Source organism: Chrysochloris asiatica, unplaced genomic scaffold (genome assembly GCF_000296735.1).
Source record: "Chrysochloris asiatica unplaced genomic scaffold, ChrAsi1.0 scaffold00105, whole genome shotgun sequence".
NCBI lineage: Eukaryota > Metazoa > Chordata > Mammalia > Afrosoricida > Chrysochloridae > Chrysochloris > Chrysochloris asiatica.
In genome coordinates this window covers 435,873-448,931 of record NW_006408623.1, presented here as the reverse complement: position 1 = coordinate 448,931, position 13,059 = coordinate 435,873, and positions in this window count along the sequence as shown.

The following is a 13,059-nucleotide window of genomic DNA, read 5'->3' as shown; positions in this document are numbered from 1 at the left end:
ATATCCATCTCGAATGACTTGTCCCTTTTGACAATATGTCCAAAGTACGAGAGACAAAGTTTGGCCATCTTGGCCTTCAAGGAGCACTCTGGCTGCACTTCTCCCAAAACAGATCTATTGGTTCTTTTGGCAGCCCATGAATGTGATACATATAATAGAATGCTACTCAGCCAGCAGGAGAAATGAAGTCTTGATAGATGCTACATTATGGATGGAGCTGGAAGACATTATGTTGAGTGAAATAAGTCATTACAAAAGGACCAATATCGTATGTTCTCACTTGTATAAAAAGACAAGCAGAAGAAAACGTATAAAGACCAAAGTTTATCAGTGGTTACTAGAGATGGGAGGGAGAAGAGGAGAAGAGGAAGGGGGGCACTATTGTTTATGGAATTCTGAGGTTCAGTGTACAGTGATAGAAGAATGGTAATTGATTAAGGGGAGGGTTGCATAGCTGATTCTTGTAAGTGCTATCCATAAGTTGTACATCTGTACCAAGTTGAATCAGCAAAAGTTGTGTGATATATTTACAACAATGACAAAAAAGGGGGGTGGGTGGATAGAGAATCAATGCATAACCAAACACCTCATGGAATTTGGTTACTGGTTTATAGATTTAAGGTCATGGTTTCATGGGTTGTTGTTATTAGGTGCCATCGGTTGGTACCAACTCATAGCAACCCTATGCGTAACAGAATGAAACACTGCCCAGACCTGGGCCAACCTCACAATTGTTGCCACACTTGAGCCCATTGATGCTGCCACTGTGTCAATACATCTCGCTGGGGGTCTTCCTTTTTTCCTCTGACCCTCCATGTTACCAAACATGATATCCTTCTCCAGTGACTGGTCCCTCCTGACAATATGTCCAAAGTATGAGAGACGAAGTTTGGCCATCCTGGCTCCAAGGAGCGCTCTAGCTTCAAACTCTTTCAAAACAGATCTATTGGTATTTTTGGCAGCCCATGGCACTTTCAATATTCTCCTCCAACACCATAACTCAAAAGCATCAATTCTTCTATGGTCTTCCTTATTCACTGTCCAGCTTTCGCATGCATATGAGGTTATTGAAAATATCATGGCTTGGGTCAGGCACACCTTAGTCCTCAAGCTGACATCTTTGCTCTTCAACACTTTAAAAAGGTCTTGTGCAGCAGATTTGCCTAGTGCAATACATCATTTGATTTCTTAACTGCTGCTTCCATGAGCATTGATAGCTGATCCAAGAAGAATGAAGTCCTTGACAACTTCAGTCTTTTCTCTGTTGATAAGAATGTTGTTTATTGGTCCAGTGGTTTTCTTTACATTGAGATGCAATCCATACTGAAGGCTGTGCTCTTTGATCTTCATTAGTAAATGTTTTAAGTCCTCTTCACTTTCAGCAAGCAAGGTTGTATCATCTGCATATTGCCGGTTGTTAATGAGTCTTCCTCCAATCCTGATGCTACATTTTTCTTCATATAACCCAGCTTCTCGTATTATTTGCTCAGCATACAGGTTGAATAAGTATGGTGAAAGAATACAACCCTATTGCACACCTTTCTTAATTTGAAACCATTCAGGGTTCCCATGTTCTGTTCAAACAACTGCCTCTTGGTCTATGTACAGATTCCTCATGAGCACAATTAAGTGTTCCGGAATACTCATACTTTGCAATGTTGTACATAGCTTGTCATGATCCACACAATCGAAAGCCTTTGCATAGTCAATAAAGCACAGGTAAACATCTTTCTGATATTCTCTGCTTTTAGTCAAAACCCATCGGACATCCCTCATTCCACGTTTCATGGGACATTACAGTTAACTAACCTAATAAAGTTACAGTTCAACTTTCTAGTTCGTTGCATAGATCCTGGGATCTTAAAAGTTTTTATGTGGCCATCCAAGGCACAACAACTGGTTTCTATTCACCTAGAGCAAGAAAGGAAGAAGGAGAGGCAGGAATAGGAGGAGGCCATGGTATGTGTGACTAACTGCCTCCATGCCTCCATGAACAATGATCTCCTTTGCCATGAGACCAGAATAACTGAATGGTATACCCAGCTGCCACTACTGAACATGTGATCAAAGATTCTTTAGAAGAATCCTGATCAAAAGGAGGAAAATGTAGAACAGAACTTTCAAATCATGATGGAATCCAGACTTTATGGAGGCTAGATAAATCCCTAAAAATATTGACCTGAGATAATATTTAAACCTTGAACCAAAAATACCCCCTGAACTCTTTTTTAAACCAAACCATAGGTTAGATTAACTAGTAAAAAAGCAGTATGCTCTTTTAAAGAATATATGGAGTCAAAATGATGACAACATCTGGAAAAATTCATTAAGAACCATAGGAGGCAATCTGTGTATGTTAATGGGGGAGGAAAAACTCAGAAAAGGAGGATGAGAATGGCCGGTCATCTTAAAGAATGCCATCAGAGTTACTGGATTGTCCATATAGAAGCTGTTTAATTTATGTATGTTTTGCTGTATGTATTCTCAACAATAACAACAAATTAAATTAAAACAGAAAAATCCAATTTAAGTTGCCATCTATTGGGAAATGAACATAGCTTAATTAAGCTATGGTAGGAGCCTGTGGACACAAATTCAGCAGTTTGAAACTACCAGCTGTTCCATGGGAAAGAGATGAGGTTTTCTGCTCCCGTAAAGATGTACAGCCTCAGAAACCCTGTACAGGGTCACTATGACTCGGAACTGATTCCACGGCACATAACCATCACCACCAGGAGCCTGTGGGCTAGGCTTTGGACTGCTAACCGCAAAGTCGGTGGCTCAAATCCACCAGCTGCTCGTCAAGAGAAAGATGAGGCTGTCTTCTCCAGTAAAGATTTAGTCTCGGAAACTCTGTACAGGGTCGTTATGAGTTGGAATCAAGTCAATTACAGGGGACTTGTTTCTTGGGGAAACAAAGCAAAACAAAAGCAAACAAAGCAAAAAACAAAAATACACTCTTAGGGAGCACAGCTCTACTCTGCCACACGTGGGGGCATCATGTCAGAATCAACTCCTTGGTAACTGGTACTGGTTTTTGTCTTGGTGACTTGAGATTCCCAATAGCCAGCCAGGCTGAGCTCTTTAGCTAAGACCTGGGACCTGCAGTGAGAGAGGACTGGGGCAGGCAGGACTTTGGGAGAGGGCTCTAACCTAGCTCCTCTCAGGAGTCAGGAGACTAGCAGACTAGAGGAGAGTCTGTAGCCATGTCTCCCCAGGGCAGCATTTGTGTGCTGGCTCTTTATCTGTAAACCACTGTACCACAGGAGAGTGGTTTCACTCAGGGCCCAGTCACAGCGCCCCCTTTCCAAAGTGCTCAAAGATCCCACTCTAGGACCGGCTCTCCTCTAGGGGGTTCTGAATCTGGCTCCAAAGGGCTGGTGCTAATTAGGAGTGAGATGTCCGGGCAGGCCACACAAGGAAAGGGTAATGACGTTTAAAGACATTTATTAAGTATGGCAGAATCTGAGAGCAGTTTACCAAACCTCTTTCCTCTTTTCCTGGGCACAAAGCCAGACTACATTTCCCAGTCTCCTTTGCAGCCAGCTGGGGCCATGTCTCTACTGTGATGCATATGTGATAATCTCTGTCCTGTAAAGATATCTCACACTTGACCTCTACATTCTCTCTTTCCATTGGCTGTTGTTCATGTCCAGGATGATATCAGAAGCTACATACTGAAGTTGTCAAGGCCTCTGCCAGACTGAGTTTCTGAATGGCACAGGAAACAGGAAGTCCTATCTTTCTCCTTCACCTCCTGAACTACCTAGTCCACCTGGACTACTTTGAACTATTTGCATGAATGTGAAATACACTTCTTTGCTAGGACCATCACTGATGTTGAGGTCTATCTACCTGTCTCAACTAATACCCAGATGTGGCCCAATTCTGGGCAGAATGTCTGTATTAACTGAGGTTCTTGCAGAACTTAAATAAGGCCAGCTTGAGAGGAAAGGGAATTTGCTGCTCAGGTCACCAGTAGGAGAAAGGTATGGGCTGGATCCAGGACCCAGGTCCCTCCTCCCATCCTCGCCCCACCCTGGTTCTTCCTCTGTCTAGCTTGCCCCATTCTCATCTCTGCAAGCCCTTGTCTCTGTATCTCTGTGGCAGCCCAGACACATGATTCTGGCACCAGAACTTCAGAGGCAAGAGCCAATCCTACCCTCCCATTCCTCAGCCACCTCCAACAGAAGATTGTTGTTGTTGTTGTTAAGTGCCGTTGAGTCGGTTCCGAACCATAGCGACCCTGTACAGGGTTTCCAAGAGTGTAAATCTTTACGTGAGTAGAAAGTCTCATCTTTCTCACGCGGAGCGGCTGGTAGTTTCGAACCGCTGACCTTAAGGTTCGCAGCCCAATTCGTAACCACTACGCTACCGACAGAAGATTAAAGAAGTGCAATTGGCCCAACCTGGGTTGTGTGACCATCCCTGACTTACCCACACTGGCCAAGCAGCCCTTTGATTGGCCCAAAACAATAGCCACCACAGAAAATGGATGCATCCCCACTTTCCAGAGTTTGGATTAGGTAGAGCAAACTGTTCACACGTCGGAATCATTGACTTTTCCTTCAGCTGTGGGAGCGACTGCAAATCTCTTCGCAGAATGAGGCCTGTATTGAGCTTCTTAGCTGTGAACATTGAACAAAGTCCTCAGCCTCTCTGATCTGCAAGTCCTCATCTGTTTGTTCAGAGCGAATGATCACATAACCAGAGAAGTTATAAGGACAAAAGTGGACAGCCCCCGTAAAAGGGAAAGGGAGGTTTCAAAGCCATGTGTCAGGGCAGAAGGTTATTGTCCCACAGATCAGATTCACTACTCCGCCAGAGGGACAGTGTCTGTAGTTTTCACGTGATTTTGCCTTCATAAAGCATTTTTTTTTTTTAAGGTTTTTTTTTGTGTGTGTGGGTTAAGTGAAAGTTTACAGGGCAGATCATCAGTTTTACATTCAACAAATCATACAATAAATTTCATTACAATGATTATAATTCCCTCCATGTATCATCAGTTAACAGTATTTCTCTCTATCCACTTTAGCTTTTTAAAAACAACTCAATCACAGGGGACTTGTTTCTTGGGGAAACAAAGCAAAACAAAAGCAAATAATTGACACCTCTAAAGGGCACAGTCTGCAAGTTTGCCTCCTGGCCACCAGCTCTTAGTCCCTCTCTTCCCATGAATCTAGAGTCCTCAGCTGCTCCCTCTCTCCATGTCCCCATCTCTGCCTCTGTCTCTGGTGTCGCTGCTTCTCTGGATAAGGTCCTGCATTCTGCTTGTGCTCCTCCTGTGATGGTCCTGGGGTCCTCTGTTCCTGGAGTGTAAGATTAACCACTCCCCTATTTCTGTTATAAAACTTCTCCCTTTACAATTGTGACAGTCACAATTAGTCATGATAACAATTACTCACTATTGAATCATAAGAATCTTATCCCCATCTCTTTTCACCAGACCCATCTAGACAAGATGAAAACTTCAGTGGGGAGTCTTTCTTTCCCCCCATACTCTTAAGCTAAACTCCCTCTTGAAACCTTGTAAGCCAGTCACTTCGTGACTTTATCGCCCCCTCATTTTAGGTAGCCAGAGTCTAAGTTCCCCATCCTTATCTACCCTGTGTACAGAGGGAATAGCATTGATACTTGATGTGAAGACTCCTTCCCTCTCTGTTAGTATTTAGAGTAACTATCTCTCTGAGTGTAGGCCAGGTTCATCAAACTGTAGCAATTTACCCTTGTATCCCTTATCAAAAATTTTTTTTTTTTTTTTTTTTTTTTTTTTTTTAATCTTCCTCTAGTTGAGTTCTGATTATCTTAGCCATCGAGGCTAGGTCAAAAGGGTACTGTCTGCAAGTTTGGGTGTTCTTGTGCATCTCCCCTCACTTCATATCAGTTGGATGCTTCACTCTCACCTCTAGTTCTCTGTGCCTTCATAAAGTTTTGCCAGGTCCCTAGCATCAATCCACCCAGATGATGTCTGTGAGACCCAGAATGCTGCTTTGTAAAGACATGAGGGTCCCCCAGACAGAGGGCTCGGTCCAACCAAAGGCTGGTTGTTTTGAATTCCATTCCAGCAGTTCCACTCTGAATATGCCATTTCCTTCCTAGGTTAAAATAAGGACATAATGACTTGTTGTAAATGGCTTGGGCTTTGGAGGAGGTCAAAAACAACTCTCTTAGCTCTGCCCTTGCTAGCTTTGACTTTGAGCCAATTGTTCATGCTCTTGGGGCTTCACTTTTCTGAACAGAAAAATGGGTACACTAATCCTTGCTTCATAGGATGGTTGTGAGAGTTAAGTGAAAAAACTTATGCAAAATCCATTAGCATATTACTGAGTGCAAAGTGGGTACATTTTCTAAGTGTAAATAAAGTCTAAACAGAACAGGCAGCCACTTCCTTGTAGGCATATTGAGTGTATACTTACTTAAAAATAGCCTTCCTAGTGGAATGTGAAAGGCCAATACTAGTGATTCATACATTGGTGTGACACTCTGACATCTCCCCTACTACCACTGAAAAGTGCCAACATTCCAGGGATGTCCTCAGCCCCTTCCCTGATTGTATTAGTTTTCTGTAGCTGTCCTAACAATGTACCACAAACTGCATGGCTTAAGCCAACAGAAATAATCTCTCATAAATCAGCAGGTCAGAAGGCAGAAATTAAGGTGTCAGAGGAGTTAGCTCCTTTTGGGGATTCTGAGGGAGACTCTGTCTTCTGTTCTGGGACTGTGTGAAGAGACAGAGACATTTTAAAATTGTTGTAAGGCACTTGCCCACTTAATTCCTCTCTATGAGAAATGACAGCCTCTACTCTCATAGCTATGTGAGTGCCATATTTACACAACTTATTGTCAATTGGACGAATGATGAATGACTTAGTCAGAGACACCTCTCAATTGGCTAGACTGGGCCTCAGTCCCAGGCATCTAGAATTGGGGCTCAATGGGTCATTGTGTTTGGAGCCAGGGAAGGATCCTGAGATGAGCTGGGGTGGGGGTGGGACATTCTTCCTCTGAGGTGCAGAAAACAGAGGCAGCCCGGGTGTGTAGAGATAAAAGGAAGGCACTGCTGGATTTAGAGAAGCAGACGTGAGAGTCCTCATGGCTCCAGTAATGCAGGGAGCCTCTTCTTCCTGGTTGCAGGCTACCATGAGAATGGACATTCCTGCCCCTGGGTTCTGTGAAGTTGCTTATATCGTAATAAGTTCCCCTTCACTTCAACTGAGTGGGATTCGCTCCAAGCAATTAAACCATTCCCAAGAGGATTCAGTTTGACCACCTATAGTGGCAGAGAGAAGGAAAGGACTGGCTATCCCTTAGATATGGTTGTCAGAGAAGAAACTCCCCTACAACCGGTAGAGAAGGACAGAGAATTATTTTATTGAGGAATCATACAACTCATGTAGAGCAGCCTAAGTGAAAATGCAAAGTGTTCTGCCATGCTAGAGAAAAAGCAGAGTTTTTATACACAAAGGGTGGTGGTGGTGGTTATGTGGTTATGTGGTTATGTGGTTATGTGGTTATGTGGTCATGTGGTTATGTGGTTATGTGCCGTGGAGTCAGTTCTGACTCATAGCGACCCAGTACAGGGTTTCTGAGGCTACAAATCTTTATGGGAGCAGAAAGCCTCATCTTTCTCCCGCAGGACAGCTGGTAGTTTCAAACTGCTGACCTGGAGGTTAGCAGCCTGATTCGTAACCACTACACTACCAGAGCTCCACACCACAAAGTGTAGTGTGACTAGGACGACAATGATTTTGTAAGTAATTCTTCTTATCAGTCATCTCAAGGACTTTGTCACAGGATTCCTGGAACATTCTCGGCACATTTTTATTTTTAAACAACAACTACTACTTTTCCCTCCTTGGTCTGTTTACCTAAGAGTGCTGCAAATTAACCCTTCACTGACAGATCAGTCTGAAGGCTTCTATATTTTTAATTTTTGTTGTCCATTTCCCCTTTTGACCAAGCCCTTGGTAGGGTGCATCAATCACCCACAATTGTTTTATTCTGCTAGAATTTGGTTCATTTATTAAAAAACGGTTTGGTAAATTTTTATTTGCTTCCTTCACCTTGCTGAGGAAATAGGTCTCATGTTCAGGGTGAGCAGATCTCTGCTGGGGTCATGCAGCAAGCAAGGCTGAACTGAAGGAGCAAATCCAGCCTGAACCCAAGTAATGAAACACCCAGGGAAAACAAAGAAGGGGCTCTTTCATAAGCCTGTTAGCTGCTGAGAGTTTGAAAAGGTTTAAAATAAAAAGAGGTACATGTAATAAAATAGTTAATTCAAGGAGTGGAATTAATTCCTCCAAGGAATTCCATTTCTATACCTCCAAGGATTCAATTTCCTTAAAATACACGCTTCTATGCATGGTGTGGGAATTTTCAGTTTGCCTGCAAGCATAAGATAGGCATTGCATACTATATATGAGTCCTGGTGTGGTGGTGTGGGATAATGCACTGGACAGTAAGATCAATTTGAACTGCAAGGTAGGCGGTTCAAATTCACCAGCCACTCCTCAGAAACTCTATATCAAGTCTCTATGGGTCAGAAACGACTTGATGGCACTTAACAACAACAGCAATGATTAGCCCTATAATACTTAGTACAGAAATTAAAACAAACAAGCCTGCAGTATAGAACATAGGCAGGAATAGATATCACTTGGTAACTAACTAAAGCTATCTAAAAAGGGAGAATCAGACATAGGAGATATTGAAAGTAACCAAGTAGCTTTTGACAACGTTTTCTGATATCTTGGTCCATTTTCCCTGTGGTGTTCATCCAAACACAACAGGAGGTACTAGCAATGGTACAAACTCCTCCTTCTTGGGCTAAAAGAAAGTTGAAAAGTATTCTCTTATCCAATACAACCTTAGCAAGAGACACCAAAGACTTCTGTTGAGTAGCCATTCCATCTGTGGTGTCATTGGCAATTTGGGCCACTGTAGTAATAAACTGTGGAGAGATTCTTCCAATGGAGAAATATCATCAATTGCTTATATGCAAGTTCAGGCTGAAGCTGAAGAAAATTAAAATAAGTCCACGAGAGCCAAAATATGACCTTGAACATATACCACTGAGTTTAGAGATCATCTCAAGAACAGATTTGATGCATCAGACACTAATAACCAAAAGCCAAAAGAATTGTAAGATGACATCGAGAACACCATCCAGGAAGAAAGCAAAATATCATTAAGAAGACAAGAAAGAAGGAAAAAACCAAAATGGATGTCAGAAGAGACTGTGAAACTTGTTCTCCAGTGTAGATATGCTAAAACAAATAGAAGACATAAGGAGGTAAGAAATCTGAATAGAAAATTTCAAAAGGAAGCTCAAGAAGACAAAGTCAAATATTATAATGAAATATGTAAAGACCTGGAATTCTAAAAGCAAAAGGGAAGAACACGCACAGCATTTCTCAAGTTTAAAGGACTGAGGAAAGAAATTCAAGCCTCGACTTGCAATATTGAAGGATTCTATGGGCAAAATATTGACTGATGAAGAAAGCATCAAAGGAAAATTGAAGAAATGCAGAGTCAAGGTACCAAAAATAAAAGGTTGATGTTCAACTATTTCAAGAAGTAGCCAATGATCAAGAGTCAATGGCACTGAAGGAAGAAGTCCAAGGTGCACTGAAGGCATTGGTAAAGAACACGGCTCTGGGAATTGATGGAACATGAATTGAAATCTTTCAACAAACTGATGCAGCACTGGAGGCACTCACTTATATATGCCAAGACATTTGAAAGACAGCTACCTGGCCAACTGATTGGAAGAAAACCGTATTTGTGCCCATTCCAAAGAGAGGTGACCCAACGGAATGCAGAGATCATTAGACAATTATTATTAATATCACATGCAAGTAAAATTTTTCTAAAGATAATTAAAAAATGGCTGCAACAGTACATTGACAGGGAGCTGCCAGAGGTTCAAATCAGATTCAGACGAGGACGTGGACTGAGGAGTATCATTGCTGACATCAGATGGATCTTGGCTGAAAGCAGAGAATACAAGGAAGATATTTACCTGTGCTTTATTGACTACGCAAAGACTTTTGACTATGTGGATCATGATAAGCTATGGACAACACTGCAGAGAATGAGTATTCCAGAACACTGCCAATTATTATTATTATTAATTGTACTTATAAGGAACCTGCACGTAGACAAAGAGGCAATTGTCCAAACAGAACAAGGGGAAACTGAATTGTTTTTAATTAGCAAGGCTATGCACCAGGGTTGTATTCTTTCATCTTACTTATTCAATCTGTATGTTGAGCAAATAATTCAAGAAGCTGGGTTATATGAAGAAGAATGTAGTTATCAGGATTAAAAGATATGCAGATGATACAATCTTGCTTGCTGGAAACAAAAAGGATTTAAAATATTTACTGATGAAAATCAAAGACCACAGCCTTCAGTATGAATGGCACCTCAATGTAAAGAAAACAAAAATTGCCACCACTACACCAATAAATAACATTGTGATAAATGGAGAAAACATTGAAGTTGTCAAAGACTTCATTTTGCTTGGATCCACATCAACATTTATGGAAGCAATAGTCAATTAATCGAACAACTTAATGCATTAGGCAAATCTACTGCATAAAGTCTCTTTAAAGTGTTCCAGAGCAAAGATGTCAGCTTGAGGACTAAGGTGCGCCTGACCGAAGCCATGATATTTTCAAATGCCTCACATACATGTGAAAGTTGGACAATGAATAAAGAAGACCATAGAAGAATTGATGCATTTGAGTTACGGTGTTGGCAGAGAATATTAAAAGTATCATAGACTACCAGAAGAACAAACAAATCTGTGTTGGAAGAAGTACAACCAAAATACTCCTTACAAGTCAAGCTGACCAGACTTCGTGTCTCATACTTTGTACATAATATCAGGAGGGACAAGTCCCTGTAGAAGAACATCATACTTGGTAAAGTGGAGGGTCAGTGGAAAAAGGGAGGCCGCCTAATGAGATGGATTGGCACAGTAGCAGCAGCAATGGGCTCAAGCATAGGTATAATTGTGAGGTTGGCACAGGGCCAGCCAGTGTTTAATTCTGTGGCACATAAGTTCCCTATGAGCCAGAACTGACTCGAAGGCATCTAACAACGACAAGAATGACAATATATTTGAGTGATGGTTGTGTGCCAGCAAGTGGATTCTGACTCACAGTAAACCTATATAAGATTTCTGAGGCTGTAAATCTTTATGGGAGCAGAATGCCTCATCTTTGTCCCAAGGAGTGGATGGTGTATTTGAACTGTTGACCTTGAGGCTAGCAGCGCAACTTATAACTCACTACATCACCAGGGGTTGTTTCATAGGTGGGTAGAAAGGCATCGGAATACCCATCCCACCTCGGGTTTGTCAGCTATAGGATTACCAGAAGGCACAAAGCTTTTATTCTGACAAAGGATCTTTAGATCACTGGTCCAATGCACACTTTCATTTTAGGAATGAACATTCACTGGAACTCTTAGAAGACCCAACATATACTGACCTTGAATGTTCCAACCACTCAAGCAATGTGATGCCCTAGCATACGGTTTATCATTTGGATCTGGGTTTTTTAATCATGCTATAATCTGAAACGATTGAACTACCAGGTCACTTGGAATCGTGGTGTGGCTCTGTGGGTTAGTGTGCTGCACTGCAGTCTCTCTGAACTGCAAGATCAGCAGTTCAAGCTCACCAGCTGCTCCTTGGGTTGCTATGGGTCAGAACCGACTCAACGGCACTTAATAACAACAAACCAGGTCACTTAAAGCTCAACAAAATAAACCTAAACAAATTGTCCCATTTTCAATGGCCTCCAAAGCTTGGTACAAAAAGGGACTAAGTTTGTCTTGTTGACCTTTAGAGACCTGGTAGGTAGTTCAGTTGTTTTATTTGACAAATTAATGAAATATCTAACGGAATCTGCCCATGGGACTGGAAAATTAATTTGGCAGCTATGGCAGAGGGTTGATTAGGTGAGGGATTGGAATGAAGATCTAAATGGCCCATTTAAAGGTAGCATCCCAGGTGATTCATAGCATTAGGCAAAAGACTATAATCTGACACAGGAAATGCTAATGGATCATGAGTTTTCATGCCCGTATTGTGGAGTTTGTGACAAATCCAACATTCAGTGAGATAACTGGCACTAGCCACCAATCAGACTAATTTAACAAATGTGTTTTCTCTCAAAATATTAGAAACAATCACTGCACAAAGAAGTATAAGACCTAAACAAGCCTTCACTATGAATAAAGTTACACAACATACCACAATATTGGACTAATTCTAATAGCATAAGAATAAGGCAAAGTCCACAAAATTTAACAAGATAGGTGGAATCTTATTCCATGATCTTGGGACTAGCTGTCATCTGTTTCTGGTCACAGGGCATCGTAAGGTTATGCTTAATTCTCTGGTGGGCTGACTAGTCCAAAGGGATGGCTTGGCTCTTCTTAACTGTGGCAAGAGGATCCATGGCTTAAATCCTTGTAGTTTGACAGCACAGGGATTTGTAGGGAGAAGTAAGTATAGTCCCTTCCAATAATACTCAGAATCTTTTCATTGATGTCTTTTCCAACATACTTATTTTCCTGTGGAAATTTCTGGAAGATTCTAGGGTTCTAACTTTTCTTTGGAGTCCTAATGTGGCACTGTGGGCTAATGTGTCAGACTGCAAAGTTGTTTGAACTGCAAGGTCAGTGGTTCAAGCTCACAAGCGGCTCCTTGGGAATCCTATACAGGGTTGCTATGGGTCGGAATCGACTCGACGGCACTTAACAAGAACAACTTCTCTTTGATAAAGTCTTCTTTAACCTGTGAAACAAAATTCCTTTCGGATATTGGATTAAAGATTGACAAGATTTCAATAATTCAGGCTGAACAATATTGGGGTCAGTACAGGCAGGGTTTAACTTTCAAGGACTTCAGTATCCAGCCTGACAGTGAGAGCTGCTAGAACTGAGCCTAAAACAATAGCCAACCACAAATAAATGAAAACAAGATAGCTAAGGGAGTTTCTAAATCTTTCCATATAATACATTACAGAAACAGAGGACCCTAGG